This window comes from Fundulus heteroclitus, unplaced genomic scaffold (assembly GCF_011125445.2).
Source record: "Fundulus heteroclitus isolate FHET01 unplaced genomic scaffold, MU-UCD_Fhet_4.1 scaffold_118, whole genome shotgun sequence".
NCBI lineage: Eukaryota > Metazoa > Chordata > Actinopteri > Cyprinodontiformes > Fundulidae > Fundulus > Fundulus heteroclitus.
The window spans coordinates 381,979-401,128 of NW_023396530.1; positions in this window are offsets into that span (position 1 = coordinate 381,979).

The window sequence follows — 19,150 nt, forward strand, 5'->3', positions numbered from 1 at the left end:
TCAAAAGATTCAAATAATAGGAATGGTATTTGGTTTGTAGTTCCAGAATTTAATTTTAAATCAGGTAAAAGAATCAGTAAGGAAATTTCAGTTTACACAGGAGAAATGTTTGGTATCATGTTAGCATTAGAATGGATTGAAGAAATTAGACCATTAAGAAGTTTAGTTTGCTCTAACTCTAGTTCAGCTTTATATTCATTTAAACACAATCATTCAAACCTGATTTATTAGTAGAAAGTCAGTAATAATTATTCAGAATTCAAGCAATGGGATTAATAGTTTCTTTTATATGAATTCCTTCTCATATAGGAATAAAAGGGAATGAGATGGCAGATAATTATGCAAAAGAAGCAAGTAAATGTTGTCTAATTGATATAATAGTTCCATTTAGTAAAGGTAAAATAAAATCAGTAATTAAGAAAAGGATTAGAGCAAGATGGAACAAACAGTGGGAAGAAGAAAGAACTGGAAGATGGTTTTATAATATTCAAAGAAAAGTAGGATTAATGAGAAACACATCAAGGAATAGAAAGAAGGAAATGATGATGTCAAGATTACGCTTTGGTCATGCAGGTATAAATAGCACGTTATTTAAAATATGGAAACATGCTACAGGAAAATGTGATTTTTGTTTTGAAGAAGAAACAGTGGAGGACGTTATATTATTTTGCAGTAAATATGTAATTGAGAGAAATGGTAAATAGATTACAAAACAGTAAATTAAAGTTAAATATAAAATACCTTTTAGACATGGACTCTAAATCAGAGGGTTATTTTTTATTATTCAGATTTCTCAAAAAGACTAATTTTTTTTTTTTTGTGTGTAGTAATAGTAGTAGACTAGTTCACACACTCCATTTCAGTTGGTGGCGGTAATGCACCAAAAGTTGTTTGCCAACCGCCATAAAACACAAAAAGAAGAAGCTGGAGGCGGAGAAAGAGCTAGAGAATGGAAAAATGCAATTTTCAACAAAAGTGGATGGAAAAGATGACGAAGGATTTTGCCGTGTTTGTAAAAAAATAAAAAAAGAAGCTTTACACAGTGGTGTCAATGCTTTACGATCTCACATGAAGTTGGACAGGCAGTGGTGTAGTCCAGGGTATACGCAGGTAAACCCACTTATTCTTCAGTCAGAATTACGTATAGCCACTTCTGGAGCGATATCTGTGCCTTTTGCTTGAGCGCAGTGAGACAGGTATTCAGCCTTTAAACGTCACGCGCTCCAAACCTGTTTGGGGAGCGCTCAACTCTAACTCTAGTGGGTAAACCTACTATCCTCGCGCTCGGTTCCGTTTCTGCTCACGCGCTCGACCCGATCCTTCCACGCTCAACACCAGCTGTGCGCTCACTCGACTGTTTCTTCCAGACATAATATATAATGTCTTTGGTTTCTCCGCTCACTTGACTCTGTGCGCTCATCACTTCAAAAACTGTCCACCTCACCAGCCAATCACAGACAGGTTTCCTTCCATCCAATCAGAGTAGGGCTTGCAAATACTGCATTCAGATGATTAAATGAAAACGCTGCAGCTTTTGGCAGAAATTACTAAACATAACGGTGGGATTGAAGAAAAAACAACGGTCATGGTTTAGTTTTGACTCGTCTTTTGTTTACTATAAGTTTTCAGTTTTTCCTCTTTGTTTGGGTTCTGGTTATGATTTGACTTTATTTATTGTTAGTTTTTAGTTTCCTCCTCCCCTTCTCACTCAGCCTTCACTTCCCTCCCCTGCAGTCAGTCACACCTGTTGGTGATTAATCAATCAGACTCATTTCACCTGCCAGCTTCCTTATTTAAGCCTCCCTTTGTTTCACTCTAGTGCCGGTCCGTCATCATTCTACACCTACTCCTCGCCTGGTTTGCACCTTCTGACCATTTGTTTTCTACCTTTAGTGTTTTGAGTTGTGTCTCTGCTGGTTTCTGGATCCACCTGTCTCCCCTCTGCATCTCGGGCTGAATTTCTGGACCGTGTTGACTCAATCTGCTAGTATTGACATGGATTAGCTGTTATCCTGCTATGGTTCTGGTCTTCAAGTATCCACCCTGTCCTGCTGCATATCTGCTCTTACTCTGGCCTCCAGGAACTCATTCCCTGCCGTGCTGAAGGGTCTGCTGCTGAGCTGTGGTTAGCTCTCTGCTGAGCTGCAGACTCTGTTGCCTAACTCGTTCATGGACTGTTACTCTGCTCTGTACCTGCCAGTCAGTTCCTGCATCCTTCATCTCCGCCTGGCTACAGACTCTGGTTCATCATGTCATCATCATTCACTGCTTGTAATAAACTCTCTTAAAACCAGCTCTGTGTGTGTGCTGTGTCCGGGTTCATCAAGACAAATCATGACAACAACCAATAAACAGTTTAACATTTTAGCCAGCAGAAATACAAGTACCAAGAAAAGTTGAGAAAGATAAAATCTCAGTGAGGTTGAAGGCCAATGAGTGAAAAAGGTTTTAAGACAGGTTTTAAAACTAGACAGTGGAGGGGCCTGTCAGATGTACAAAGGTAAGTCGTTCTATAACTTAGGGCCCCAGTAGAGGAGGCCCAGTTCCCTCTAAGCCTCGGCTCAGAACTGTGAATGACTGAGCAGCTGGTCAGCAGACGTGAATGAGCAGCAGGGGTGTGAAGGTGAAGGAGAAGCTCATTTAAGTAAGGTGGGCAAAGCTGTTTAAATCCTTAAAAACAAACACAAGTTCTTTAAACTGAACTCTAAAATAAACAGGCAACCAGTGAAGGGAACTCAGGATGGGCTAATGCACTTTATTTAATGTTTTCCCATTAAAAGGTGTGCAGCAGCATTAGAACCAGCTGCAGACGTCTGAGTGAGGACTGACTGATTCAGAGATAAAGAGAATTAAACTAATCCAGCCATGATGACATGAAGGCTGGAGAAAGACTTCAGAACCGGGTCCATGTTCTCTACGTTCTTAGTCTTAGTGGAAGGACTTCAGAACCGGGTCCATGTTCTCTACGTTCTTAGTCTTAGTGGAAGGACTTCAGAACCGGGTCCATGTTCTCTACGTTCTTAGTCTTAGTGAGGACTTCAGAACCGGGTCCATGTTCTCTACGTTCTTAGTCTTAGTGAGGACTTTAGAACCGGGTCCATGTTCTCTACGTTCTTAGTCTTAGTGAGGACTTCAGAACCGGGTCCATGTTCTCTACGTTCTTAGTCTCAGTGAGGACTTCAGAACCGGGTCCATGTTCTCTACGTTCTTAGTCTTAGTGAGGACTTCAGAACCGGGTCCATGTTCTCTACGTTCTTAGTCTTAGTGGAAGGACTTCAGAACCGGGTCCATGTTCTCTACGTTCTTAGTCTTAGAGAGGACTTCAGAACCGGGTCCATGTTCTCTACGTTCTTAGTCTTAGTGAGAACTTCAGAACCGGGTCCATGTTCTCTACGTTCTTAGTCTTAGTGAGGACTGCAGAACCGGGTCCATGTTCTCTACGTTCTTAGTCTTAGTGGAAGGACTTCAGAACCGGGTCCATGTTCTCTACGTTCTTAGTCTTAGTGAGAACTTCAGAACCGGGTCCATGTTCTCTACGTTCTTAGTCTTAGTGAGGACTGCAGAACCGGGTCCATGTTCTCTACGTTCTTAGTCTTAGTGAGGACTTCAGAACCGGGTCCATGTTCTCTACGTTCTTAGTCTTAGTGGAAGGACTTCAGAACCGGGTCCATGTTCTCTACGTTCTTAGTATTAGTGAGGACTTCAGAACCGGGTCCATGTTCTCTACGTTCTTAGTCTTAGTGGAAGGACTTCAGAACCGGGTCCATGTTCTCTACGTTCTTAGTCTCAGTGAGGACTTCAGAACCGGGTCCATGTTCTCTACGTTCTTAGTCTTGTTTTTCTTCAGTTAAAGAACATTTTGTCTCCTCCTGCATTGATTTCTTCTATTTCCTCAGAGGCTGAACTGGTTCATAGTCACCTGGTGACATGGTGATGTAGAGCTGTGTGTCGTCTGCATAGTGATGGTAGCTGATGATGTTTATGATCTGAGCTAGAGGAGCATGTAGATCTAGAACAGGAGGAACCCAGGATGGAACCTTGGAGAACCCCACATGGTAAATATACATGTATAGTGCTATACCTGACCCCAAAGTGCCTTACAGGCTGCCAGACATCAGCCCCACTTCAGCCTCTGAATTTCGGCAAGTGTCTTGCCAAAGGACACTACGACTGAGATAGGGGATCGAACCAGCAACCCGTTAGTTGCAGGACAAACTCTGGCTCCTGTGCCACTGTCACCCCGTGTAGCTAAAGAGAGTGTGCAGATATTGGGGACCTGGTCTCCGGCCCATCACAGGGCCAGAGACCAGGTCCTCCATAGAGAACACATTGAGGCCACCAGAGTCTTCATGCTGCATTCAGACCAAACGCTTCCTGAGCATCAAAAAGGTCCAACGCCTTAACTGTGCCTGTGCAGATAAAAGTCAGACACGCTGTCTACAGCCTCAATGCTGTGACGGTGCGTCTGGCAGCGTTGCTCCTGTTGGGAGGAGCTACCCTGTTCTTCCCCTCTGCCGGTTTGATGGTAACATTTATCAGAGGTGAGGAGTAAAGATATTTGCCTGTCGGAAGACCTGCCACTACGTCACATAGCAGAGTATCTGATTGGTTGTCTCTAAAACTCGTTAATGAGCGCATGTTTGGGATGAGAAGATTAACAGTGAAAGGACAGGTAAGAAGCCTCATCTATGGCCTTCTGATCTACAGCAGCAACCTGAGAGGGCAGTGGTGATTGAAATGATTCGGTTTTTAAAGGTTGATTTGCACGGTTTTAAATATGATTGTTTTAGTCAAACAGTGATTCAGGAACTGTTGTTACTTTTGGATATTTATTTATTATTTTACTGAGACTCCTTTTATTAGTGACTGAATATGTAGTACAATGCAGCTGATCCTTGTATTCAAGGGAGACTAGTAGAGATACTTTGACGCTCCGCATCCAGCTGCAAAGTTCAGATTTTCTAACTCTGCCGTTGGCCGCTCTAGAGGCGCTTAACGCGCGTCAATCCATGGAGCAGAAAGCTTGGAAACATGGAGCAGAAGACGCGTCGACACGCTGAGAGACGTCCTGAAGCCCCTTGAGGTGTGTAGACTTTGCATGTCAACCAGATTGCCTTGTTGTCTGAAGACAACCGAAGAGGTGCGTTTAAAGCTCCTACAAAGACTTTTAGTTTTCATGTGTTGATTTCTGGATCAGACAAACAAATTCCTAACAGAAGCTTCATCCAACATTCCAGATGTTTCTGCTCCCTGGTGAGCAGATAACATTTCAGCCAAACATGAATCCTCACATGGGTTCCTATCAGCAGAGTAATGTTAATCTGCCAGGATCGGCCCCTTCCTCTCCTCCCCATCACCTCCCTGACCTCCATGAGTGTGAACAAGAAAATGATTCTGGATCCATCAGGAAACGCAGGAAAGATAGAAAAAAATCCAATTCAGCAGGCGAGCAGCGGGAGGAATCCCATTGTCCAGCTGCCATTCCCTGCGCTGGCGGGATAATAGCAGGCGTCCCGGTGTTGGGATAAGCTGTGATAACAAATAGCTCAATCTGCTGTGTGTCCTCATCTGCTGTTCTATCTCTCTCACACACAAAGCAACAGAACGATGATTAATGGCTGGGGTGGAGGTCCGAATGAAACACCAAGAACCTTCACACAGAAGATGATCAGAAGATTAAGGTTGTGTTTTCAGAGCATGGAGCGGGATCAGCAGCAGGAGGAGAAAATCCACCACAGACGGTTTAGTTCAAATGTCCCTAAATGTCTTTTTAAACTGGTTACATTAAACATGAGAGGAATTAAAAAAGCAAAGGTTATTGCAGCTCCATTACCGCAGATCCACATCCTGGTGGGAAGCTGGCTGTTCCCTGCTCTGAGCGCAGTAATAAAATTCTTCTAACAAGACCCAGTTATTGCTTTCCTACTGTTTTCATCTCATCCCAGACTCTCGCCTCGTACTCCTTAATGGCCTCGCATTCAATCCGTCGCTAACGAGGCGAGAGGGAGAGAACGACGGGTAGGCAGAGGCTGTCCGAGCTGCTCTGGGATAAAAGGTCATCTATAAATGACCCGCCGGGTCACTCGCAGGCAGACAGTCGACATTTAAACACTTTATGACTTAATAAACTAGAGAGGGGAGAGGAAGCATGGGCGAGGTTCTAAAGCTGAAATACTGCTGGGTTTAATTTATACCAAACATGATCAAATATGGTGTTAAAACAACATCTGCTGGTATTGCCAGGATCCTGTCTTAGCTACTCCTCTTCCTCAGATGGAAAGGATGTTCCAAGCCACCACAGATCCTTACAGCAGAACGTGGCTGAAGTCACTGGGAGGGATTTAAGGACGGCGGAGTCGGTTGAGACTGAGGGGGGATTTCTATAAGATGGAACCACTCTAATGATTTCAGCTGATGAAGCCAATATTCAGCTGGACACACAGATAAGTTTTAAAGGTTTATTGTGAAGATGAGGAGTGGCGGGTGAGGCAGACAAACAGAACCAGACTTGGCTGGAGGTGCAGGGATGAGCAGCAGACCAGAGCAGGCGGTGTAGATCAGGGAACCATCAGAACGGGCAGAGCAATCGGCATGATAACACCCACGTTTCAGAGAAAAATAGAAATAAGGGAAATGAACCAATTGATTATGATTTGTTCTACATCATCAACACGGTGCTGAGTCTATAGGTAATGAGACGGTGGAGCTATACAGCAAGTTTGAAACCTGCTTTAACCCTCAACCTTTCAAAGCTGATTTCCTTTATTTCATGAATTTCTGTTTTAAACCCAGTCCTGGAAATTTTCCATTTTAAAACCTGGAAGGACAGATTTGAAATGGGGTTCAGTTGTGCGGATGTGAGTAGTACATGTCTTACATGAGGTAGACGACTCTTCAACACTTTGACATTTTCAACCGACTTCCAGTCAGAGGAGGAGGAAGTTCTAACAGCTTTATTCTCCAAGATGTCCCAGTGTGGGACAGGCTGCAGTTCTTCCATTAGAAAAGAACGTGAAGCCTGGTGGAAAAGTACCGCAGGATGTTTGTCTGCAGCTTTATTTTCCTAACAGACATGACGGTGGGAACATCTAAGGCCAAACCTCAATGTCCCATCTGTGTGCAAAGCCCTTATGGAAATAAAGTTCGACATGGCCGTAAAACACACTTAAAACACATCAGCATAGCATTGTTTCAAAGGACAATAATGGATAGCTTAGCCAAAACACAGTAAAACACATTAGAAACAAACTTTTTCAACTTTTCCTGCTAAAGCCTGCCAAACCTCTGCCTCTGTGTCCATTCTGTTGACTTTGGGCCAATCCGACTGGAAGAAGTTGGAGCTGGAAGGGAGGGAGCAAACGGCTAGCTCAAGGTTAACGCCCTCGTTTGGGAACCAGGCCTGGGTGAGCTTTACACGAGTGTTGTGCAATTTCACACTGTTTAAAGTTATTTAATGTTTAATAAATAACTATGTCTGTTAGGTATCGTCTGGTGAATATCAGCCCAAACAGCCGATATCAGGACAATAGTTGAAAGGAATGATTCGATCACTGGTGTTCTTTTAACAGCTAAACCTGCACATATGTAGAATAATGAGTGACAACTTCTCTTCAAGTTCAAGAATGTATTAACAGAAATAAAATGAACATCCAGAGAACATCTCTACACATAGCTCTCAACTCTCACGCATTGACCGTGTGACACACGCATTTCATCAATTGCACACGCTCACACGCATTACTTTGAAAATCTCAATCTTACAATCAAAATCTCACTCTTGAAACGCACGCGTACGGACGCTTCGCGTCATGGCGGAACCAATTTGCGGTACAAAGGTTTCCGCACGTCCAGTAGTAGAGGGAACACAGCTGCGAGGACCGCCGCCGTGAATTAAATGGTAAGTCGTCATGTTTTATTAGTTTGAAATAATTCAAATTGCCTAATAATTTCTAAAAGCAAATTGTCGCAATTACTTTCCTTCTTTATCGAATGATGTGAAGTAAGAAAGTAAGATAGTCCGTTTAAAATAGTGACCGTCTTGAATCGACCAATGAGCAGACGTAATGAGCAGACCAGAAAACACAAACATTAATATCCCATCAATGTAAAAAACCCTTATGGAGATAACGTTTGTTATAACCGTAAAAACACACTCACTACATCAGCATGGCGTAGTTTCAAAGAAGCTAGCGGGACATATGTCTGTTAGCTCCACGTGTTTTAAAAACACAGTGAAAATGCATTAAGTAAAGCTTCTAAATAAACCATTTAACTTTCCCTGTTTATTTCTCTGCTAAACCTGTCGGTGCCTTCAGGGTTTGCAGCAAGATGCTGCAGATCTTCTCTGTTGTCTTATCTCTGTCCTCTGTTGGGATAGCAGCATCAGAGTAAATTGACTTGAAGAAGCTCAGCAAGCTGATAAAGAAGCCACTCCTCATTAAAAAAGACACAGTGGAGCAAGTTTCCAGTGTTTGATTCCTGGGAAGACATATTGGGTCTCAGAGGACTTAACGTTGAACTCAACCACCAACTAACTGATTAAAAAGGACCGTGCTTCCTCAGAACAATCTGGAGACTTGGGTTCTAGTCTCTACAACAAGTCTTAAAGACTGCTGGACTCATCAGCAATGCAAACCTGCCCACCATCAGAATCAGAAATACTTTAATAATCCCAGAGGGAAATGACAGTTCCAGTACAACCGTCCATCACATACATCACAAACATTTCAGGGGAACAATTGACTGAGGCCTTGCTGCCGAGGACCCCGCCTGAGGCGGTTTCTACAGGGCGCTGACTTTAACTCTGTGGAAAGATAGGAGCCACATTTGGGGAGGGAGAGGAAAAAAAGCATATTTTACACCTGTTCCAAAAATCTAGGGTGTATCCCACGAAATGTGTCCCATCGGGACAGGATGGGTCCCCTTTTCCCTGCCGTCCCGTCAAAGAAATTTGATCAATAGCATTGAGAGACCAGATGATCAGATTCATGGTGATATGAAGACAGTGCTCAGATGCACCATGGAGACATTTCTACCTCACGATGGCTCCTGAAGTCATCCAGCATCACCAAGGACCGTTACCAGCCAGCCCACAAACTGACTGATCTCCTCCCATCAGGGAGAAGATGCAGGTCCAATCCAGGCTTTTGCTATGTAGTAAAACGCTTCAGTTAATGGAGCCGCACTGCTATAGGCCTTTGTCTCATTACCTGGGCGCCGTTTGTGGAGCTCAGCTGAATCTCGTTTGCGCAGCGACATAAAGGAGTCTCATCTTGTCATAAACTGGGCAACTCAGAAGGTTTTACAGGAAACCAAAGAAACAGAGAAAAGACATTAAAACATCAAATTTAAGGCCAGAACTGTTTTCTGTGCATGTTTGAATTTGGTTGGTTTGGGTTAAAAGCATTTGAAGCACAGCTCTTTGAATTGTCTTGTTACTGAAATGTGCTACACAAATAAACTTGCCTTGCCTTAAAAAGACTTTTTAGTTTTAAAATCTGCAGATTTCCCAGAAACTTTGATCCCACAGTCTCAAAATGAAGAAAGTCAGTATGTTGGAAAGTTGTCATGTTCTTGCTCTCTGAGCTTGAACCGGATCAGGTCAACGTGGGTTAAAACATGTGTCCACTGAATTAACTGTTAGAAATAAACTTTCCGCTTTTATCGGCTAAGAGCTAAAGGCCTCGGTCTCAGCTGATCTATGAAGACTTGATAAATGGCAGAACATGATTCTGTCAGAGTTTAAAAAAGGACTTTGTCCCTAAAAATATCCTGTGGGTGAGAAAATGTCAGTTCCAAAGTTCATTAGAGGCAGATCTGGACAGAGACGTGCAGCGGCGACACTGACAGACATGGACACGGAGCATTTGTCATCCATCACACACCGCAGCGAGGACAGCCTGCTGTCATCACCTCGTGAGGCCCGTCAGCTTCATTATTTCTCTCTGTCTGCTCTCACTCACTCCATCTTCTCATCACAGAGCTGAAGATCGTCTGCAGGCTGCTGACGATTTCACATCACAGGGAGCGGGAAAGGTCAGCGAGAGGAAAAACTGAGTAATACAAACACACAGAACACAGATGTCCTGCAGAAAACTCACACAGGGACGTTTTCTGGAGGAGATAATCTCCCATGAATATTCCAGGGCAGCAGCAGCAGCGGGCCACTTTAATTATCAGCCCCACCCAGAACCACAGTGGCTCCAGTTCAGGTATATTAGGTTCAGCAAACAACAGAGCTGAGAGTTCACAGACGGCACCCATCCTGCTGTGATGGTGCTGCATAAATATCCGGGCCAGACTGGCAGATTAATCTCATCAGAACCGGCCCCAGCCCACTTGTACGCTGATGTCATCTGCTGCTGATGGGACAACCATCAATCATTGCTCTAATGAAATGTGTTCAGACCAACAGCTGATTTTAATATGACGATGATGACCTGCTCATCCGGCAGGCTCCTGCAGCACACAAGCTGCACACTATAAACTTTATTAAAGCTAATAAAATCAGAGCCAGAAAAACTGCTTTTCTTTCTGCTGCTGCTGCTGCTGAAGTCAGATTCTATTAGAAATCTTTTTTTTAAAGTGAAGCCTAAGTTTTCCTTTGCTATAATAAATATCTCTGTGTGAACTTTTATATGAATAGAAATGCATTTGCAGAAAGCTCCTGAGAGTCTAACTGAGCTGCATTAATTAGAGTAAACACAACGAGGCAAAAGCTGCACAATCTATATTCAATCATGTGACTGAGTGTTTCTGTTGAATATAGTAATAATAATAACAATAATAGCAATAATAAAAGCCCAGTCAGCACAAAGAAAAGTGAAACATTTAGCTCTGCTTCAGCCAACTGGTCACATGACTCATCCAGCCAATCACAACCCTTTATCTTCCTAACAGCTCAAACAGTTGATTTACAGCGATTCTTCTGAGATATTCTACTAATGCAGATTGATTCTTAATTTACAGATGTATTTTGAAATATGTTTCTATCTAAATAAAGTTGGATTAGCTTAGGAGTCCCAGAAAGCCCACTCCTAGAAATATTTGGTGGATCCAGTAGACTCTCAGTTTCGCTCTGAAGTCCTGATTCTCTGAGTCCTCCAGCCTAGTGTGAACAAGCGGAATGGAAAATAAACTGTTTGCACCATAATCACTCATGTTGCCTTATTTCCAGCTAGAAATCAGGGTGTCAGTGTATGCAAGGTTAAGGATTAAAACCTGGGAACGGTTCCTGCGGCTGGATGCTCTCACAAAATGAACCTAAAGAGGAAAAACTGGAAAACTGATTTTTTTAATAAAAAAAATATTAAACTATAGAAACAAATGCAGACTTCTGAATACATGAATGCTGCAAGTTGAACAGGAAGCTGCAGCGCTGATATGAGAGGAGAGGAAACTGAGCCTGGTCAGAGGAGAGGAGCCAAGCTGAGACACTATCAGGGTAAAAACAGTAGAACTCCTCTAGAAACTAGTTATATTTACTTGAGTAACCCTTTGAACAAAATGTACTTTTACTGCACTGTATTTTTGACTTTTACCTGAGAGAGATCATTCAGAATCACAGCTCCTGAGCCACATTTCTGGCTCTCAATCCACTGTGAGAAACTCAATAAATAAACCAGGAGTACTTTCTATGTTAGATGGTAATAGAGGATGATCTGCCTCCCCTGATGATGTCACAGCTAACAGAACACCAGACCAGGTGTACCTTCTATGAAGAGAAAATGACAGAGAACAAAAAGTTAAAGGATGAAATAACAACAAACAATGCAGAACCAGAACCAGACATGGAGAAGCAGCATTTAGTTCCTATGCTCCACTGATCTGGAACAAACTCCCAGAAAACTGGGAAGGTTCTGAAAGAGTTCCTTTAAATCAATATTAGAAAGTCGTTTGCAGTCCAACTTGTCTGATATCCTAACCTGCTGCTACTGTTCCTCTGTCTCTGTAATGCTTCTCTTTCCTCTGTTTTTTGTTTTCTTCATGTTCAGCACTTTGATTTGTCTTCTTACTGAAAAGTGCTTTATAAGTAAACTTGCCTTGCCTTTTTTTAAAGTCCAGCATTTCGTCTCTGAGAAATCTTCTGATTCTCATCCAGAAGGTCTTAAATTTCTCCATCCAACTTTCTTATATATGAAGTCAGCCAGTGACATTTGCTTAAAAGGAAATCCCAGACCATGATGCTTCCACCTGCAAACATCCATGACTTGTGTTTCTAACCTTATTGGCACCGTTGGCGGCACCGTTGAGGGTATCCTGTATGCCGATGATGTAAAAACAACTGTTGTTGTAAATTTTCTTTATAAAGCACCTTTCTACTGTAAAAAAAAAAAACATTGAAAAGAGAAATTAAAAACTAAAATATAATATAAGAATGTAAAGTACATTACAACAACAAATCATCAAGTCATCCATAGCAGCCCTGGGATGCTTGAATGCTGTTGTACACATGACAAAGGCATGATGAACAATTAATAAATTTATGTTTTTCAGTTACATGGCTGCATGTTAACGCGTGTGCACCCATCAACAATAATGGCTTTTCTGCAGGAAGAACCAGTTTTCCTGATGAAATTGAGGCTAAAAGCATCATGAGGGGAGGAATGTTTGTGTTAGCAGGAAGCCTTTTCATTTAGTTGACCTATAACATAACTGTGATGTGATTATTGTGATCAGGTTGACTGTCACAATTCACTGAATATCACATCAGGGTTCGCTTTGTGATAAGGTGCGCCTTCAGAGGTGCAGTGAAGACATCATGTTTCTTTTAAACAGTTAAACTGAGTGATTTTCTGTTTTCCTGGATAAACTGGAGTTGTTCCACTGAGCTTCTGGCTACCTCTGTGTTTACCGCAGTTTTTTAAACAATCGCCAAAGTAAAATGTTATACGTTGGAACCTCATCTGTCCCGAGCAAACCTCTAAATTAATGTCAAGTAATAATGTGTGCAATCTATGCCAGAGATGTGCATGAACAGATTTCTGATGAATTTATAAAGTAAATGTATTTGTCCAGTCTGTTTTTACATACCCCATCTAGGAGCTTCACATTCACTATGTCGTATAGTTCAGCTTGTGTTCCTGCTGCAACATGTGCAACATGTTTAGGCTCCAGAGATCAGTCTGGTATTCCCACATGTGCTTAATTCCACTTTTATTAGGATGTAGGACATTGCAAAGGTTCTTGGGTCCATGCGTATTTACAATATACCAGGATTCTTTCTCATTCACTGAGTTTTCTGGATTTCTGTGAACGGCAGGTTTTAGAAATTCAAGGCAGTTTTTGCATCACCTCCTGGATCTTTTGGTGAGTGGTCCTTTGTTCTTTGACAACTCATCTGATGTTTGATGTGGCTTCTCCTGGTGTTTTCCAGACTGGACCTGGCTGTATGAAAGCCATATTAAACACATTAGGAAACAAGAGCGTCTGCAAGGTAGCCTTTATTGACCTTAGGTCTTTAATCATACGGTCTTAGCAAATGTTCTCTCAAGCATCCTTGCTGGTTCCCTGGTTACCTCGCCAATCATGTCTAGCAGCTATAGATTATAACGGATCTGGTCAGAAGCATTTCCCATTTCCAAATCTATGTGTCAGGGCTCCATCCTGGGTCCAACTCTTTATCTACATTAATATTTGCTATTCCCAGATAAATCTGTATGCAGATGATACCATCCTACACCCAGTTTGCCTTTTTCTCTATTCCACAACACCTTTTCTTCCACTCAGTTTTAGCTCTGTGGAGCAGTCAGTTGAAACATGCAGCTCCGGCTTGAAGCCAGTTATACCAAACACATCGTTTGGGATCAGAATAGTTGAGCCTCCAGCTCCCCAAAAATGTCCTGTTCCGATGTCTGAGCTTTGGAAAATGTCAAATCCTACAGAGATCAGCATCTGGCTGGATTCATCGCTCAGTTTTGCCACATACATTGCAACCTGCAGACAAAAGTTAAAGCCAAAATAGCTTTCCCCTTTTTAATGAAGCTTCTTTCACTTGCGATGGTAGCGAGTTAGAGAGTTAGGGAGTGTGTCCTGTAACCGCTGGGTTGCTGGCTCGATCCTCCACTCTGACTGTCTCAGTCTTTGTGTCCTTGGGCAAGACACTTCACCCGCCTTGCTTGCTGGTGGTGCCGATGTCTGGCATTTCAACACGTTTGTTTTTCTTTGCTACGCAATCGTCCAATAATGCCTCAATATAACATTAATTAGAAACATTATTGTTGATTAATGCTGTTTTGTGGAACTTTGCTGTTTGTGAAGGAAGTTTTAAAGCTTGCTGTGTGTCACGTGACCAACAGGTGGGACACACTTACATCTTAAGCTACCAAATGAAGTTCTGCAGAAATATTTACATTAATAAAAATTATTTTTAATTTGGCAAATAATTTTTGTAAATGTTATTTTCTCAAAAAATGTTTATCTAACTCTGAGCTGCGTTGTGAATGGGTTGAAGAATGTTGTTCTAAATTAGCTAATTTTACTCATGTCCAAATTCTTTAAGACAAACTTTGTTTCTCTAAATTAAAGATCCTCACCAAACTTTAAATTCATTCAATCATTTTATGGTGGTTTACAGCCTTTTTGATTTGTCCTTTTGTGTGTATATAATTTTCATAGCAGCTTCACTTAAACTAAAAGAAGAGGTGTTGATTGAAATATATCGTTAATTCAGGTAAACAACTTTATTATTGCTGTTTCCTGGACAGTGTTGAGGAAAATATCTTAGTTGTTACATTAATCAGGCAGTTGTGTTTTATGGCAGGGTTAGGTCATTTGGCTTGACCCTTTGCAGAGTAGACGGGTCTCTTTGTTTTCAGAACAGATCACCCCCCCCCCCCCCCTCCTGAAGAGATGGGAGGGTCTCACCCTTAAAAAGATGTGTTCAGAGTTGTGAAATTTAGACAGAATCTTTACATCGCCATGAGCTAGGATGTCAGCTTGTACTGAATACAACAAATGGTATGTACATATAATATATATAAATATAATGTAAATTCTGTCTCCTTGGAATTCCAATGAATGTTTACCTCTGATCAATGATTTTTCTCATTTACTGTCAAATCTTAAACCTGGGTAAAAATGGGCCTTCAGAGCTAAGCAGGATTAGGCCAGTACTATTAAATCAACAGCAGACATTAATTTATGTTAATAAATTCTTATATTTTAAGAGAAGTTGTCACTCATTTATTCAACATGTGAGCAGACTTTGCTGTTGGAGAACGCTGGAGCTTGAATCACTCTTGTCCTGCTATCAAAGCCAAATTGGGCTGATTTCAGAGGACAATAGCCAACAGACAGAGGGTTGTTTGATTAAACATTAAATAACTTAAAAGCAGCCTTTTGCACTAAGCACTGTGACGTCTACATTCATACCCTGGGAAAGTGAAGGGAAAGACTGTTTCCCTTCACTTTTGCTAACTGGGTCAACTGACTCCATCAAGCTGGTACTGCCAACACCTCTACTAGAAATGTTAAGATTAACGGATTTGGATGGATTTGGGGACGTGCACATGCATGCTGCAAGTGCAATGGTAGAACAGCTGTGAAAAGATGCCATTTTGGGGATCAAATCTATTGAATCGTGTTTCATTTCCTTGTCTGGATGAAATTTGGCCCCTTCAAAAATGAGAAAGTCTACATGTTTTGGGTGATTCTTCTGATGACATACGCTCTGCGTTATAGGAAGCAATCAGCCAGAGCTGTTAAGGAGGCGGATAAACATGAACACCAGCTAACGTTAAATTAGAACAATTTACCTGCCGCCACATGAGACAGCGATATGCTGTGAAGGTGGAGGTCCACCTGTAATCCAGCGCTACCTGCCACAGGGTCAGACTGTCCTGGAGGAAGAGCTTCCTGCCTTATTTCTACCAGCTCTGTAAAGACATGCAGCCTTAGTGTTCCTGACACTTTTTATAACGTCATCCACGTCTCATTATGGTTAACATCCACACGTCATACTGGTGATACTTTAAAGCTGCTCTCAGTGATTAAATACATTAGAAAGCAAAACGTTTCAAACATCATGTTTATCATTAGGTTATATTTCTACTTTTCATGATAAATCAAATGCATTTTTCTGCTCACTGCTGACTGACTGAATGAATTCATCACATTACAGCCTGACAGGATTTATAGTTCCGCATTAAGCCTCTTTGTTTCTGTTGTTGGTGAACCAGGTTGAACAAAAGAGCTCCTGAACTGTTAGATAAGACCTGGATGTTGTACAAAGGTAAATAATTCAATTCAATTCAATTCAATTCAATTTTATTTATATAGCGCCAAATCATGAAACATGTCATCTCAAGGCACTTTACAAAGTCAAGTTCAATCATATTATACAGATTGGGTCAGATTATACAGATTGGTCAAAAATGTCCTATATAAGGAAACCAGTTGATTGCATCAAAGTCCCGACAAGCAGCATTCACTCCTGGGGAACCGTAGAGCCACAGGAAGAGTCATCTGCATTGTACATGGCTTTGCTGCAATCCCTCATACTGAGCAAGCATGAAGCGACAGTGGGAAGAAAAACCACCCATTAACGGGAAAAAAAAACCTCCGGCAGAACCGGGCTCAGTATGAACGGTCATCTGCCTCGACCGACTGGGGTTACAGAAGACAGAGCAGAGACACAACAAGAGAGACAAAAAAGCACAGAAGCACACATTGATCTAGTAATCTGTTCTACATTAGATGGTAGTAGCAGGTGAGTCGTCTTCTCTGGATGATGTCAAAGTTAACAGAACGCCAGACCAGGTGTACCTACTATGAAGAGAAAAGAGAGAGAACAGAAAGTTAAAGCAGAAATGACAACACATAATGCATAATTGAAGAACAGTAGAACTCAATATAGTGAGAAAATTAGATCCTGATATACTCCAGTAACCTAAGCCTATAGCAGTAAAACTATAAAGGTAGCTGAGAGTAACATGAGTCACTAGTTATAATTTTTGTCAAAAAGAAAAGTTTTAAGCCTAGTCTTAAAAGTAGACAGGGTGTCTGCCTCACGGACCAAAACTGGGAGTTGGTTCCACAGGAGAGGAGCCTGATAGCTAAAGGATCTGCCTCCCATTCTACTTTTAGAGACTCTAGGAACCACCAGCAGACCTGCGGTCTGAGAGCGAAGTGCTCTGTTAGGAACATACGGGGTAATCAGAGCTCTGATATATGATGGAGCTTGATTATTAAGGGCTTAATACGTTAGAAGAAGAATTTTAAATTCTATTCTTGATTTAACAGGAAGCCAATGAAGGGAAGCTAAAACAGGAGAAATATGATCCCTCTTGTTGATTTTCATCAGAACTCTTGCTGCAGCATTTTGGATCAGCTGAAGGCTTTGAACTGCATTTTGTGGACTTCCTGATAGTAAAGAATTACAATAGTCCAGCCTTGAAGTAACAAATGCATGGACTAGTTTTTCAGCATCACTCCTGGACAGAATGTTTCTAATTTTGGCGATATTCCGGAGGTGAAAAAAGGAAACTCTGGAAACCTGTTTAATATGGGATTTAAATGACATGTCTTGGTCAAAAATAACACCAAGATTTTTTACTTTATTACCAGAGGCCAGGTTAATGCCACCCAGATTAAGTGATTGGTTAAGAAGTTTATTTTTTGAGGACTCTGGCCCAAAGATTAAAACTTCGGTCTTGTCAGAATTTAGATGCAGGAAATTTAAAGTCATCCAGCTTTTGATGTCATCAAGACATGACTGCAGTCGAAGTAATTGATTGGATTCATCAGGATTTATGGATAAATATAGCTGAGTATCATCAGCATAACAGTGGAAATTAATCCCATGCTGTCTGATAATTTTGCCAATCGGAAGCATATATATAGTAAAGAGAATTGGTCCAAGGACTGAACCCTGTGGTACTCCACAGGTGACCCTAGAGTTTGAGGAAGATTTATTATTAACATGAACAAATTGGAATCTGTCTGACAGATAAGATTTAAACCAGCCTAATGCTTTCCCCTTAATCCCTACAGTATGTTCAAGTCTTTGTAGGAGAATATTGTGATCAACTGTATCAAACGCAGCACTGAGATCTAACAGGACAAGTATAGACACAAGTCCATTATCTGAGGCCATGAGAATATCATTAGTGACCTTCACCAGAGCTGTTTCAGTGCTATGATGAGCTCTGAAGCCTGACTGAAACTCCTCAAGTAGGTCATTACTTTGTAAATGTTCACATAGTTGATTAGCAACTACTTTCTCAAGAATTTTAGATAAGAAAAGAAGATTAGATATAGGTCTGTAATTTACTAACTCATCTTGATCAAGAGATGGTTTCTTAAGTAAAGGTTTAATAACAGCTACTTTCAAAACCTGTGGTACATATCCATTTACTAAGGATAGATTAATCATGTCTAAAATAGTGCCACTGATCAAAGGGAATATCTCCTTAAACAACTTGGTTGGGATTGGGTCTAACATACAGGTAGAAGGTTTAGATGAAGCTAAAATTTTAGATAGCTCAGAAAGCTCTACTGCTTCTAAACAGTTCAAACACTGCGCAGAACTGTTTAGAAGCAACAGTTAGGAACTCCACGCTAAGAAAGGAACTCCATGGTTTCCTTTCTTAGCGTGCGTCAGTGTGTGCATCTGATGAATCAGATCATTGGCAGCGTGTTGAAACACGGCATCGTCCACAGATTAGAGACGTACGACCCAGACCGCTGCTGTTCCCTCCATCCATGACTTCTGCAGACGCTGCTGGACCAGAGCTCAGACAACCACCATGCACCGTCCTCCCTGCTGCCCTCTGGCAAGATGTTCTGCAGCTTCAGCCGAGGAACAGCCAGAGTCCTCACATCATCAGAAGGATAAAGGTTGTATCCCTGATTTCTCACAGGCACATACCTGTGGCCAGACATGACATCTTCTTTCTCTTTAGCTGTTTGATTCTGCTCTCCTGACCTTTTTCTCCTGCTTTGTGTGTTTCCATGTGCTTTTGTACCAAACCTTACCATTTCTTACGGGCTTCTTGGCCCGGTCCTGTTTGTTAATGAAAACAGGTTTTAAAACATTTTTCTTAGTAAAATAAAGGTGATGTTTTATCTGCTTTAAAAAGGTCTTCAGTGGTTCTCACAGGAAATTCAAAAATGTATATCTAGGTCCACAACCAAAGCATCATCTGTTCTG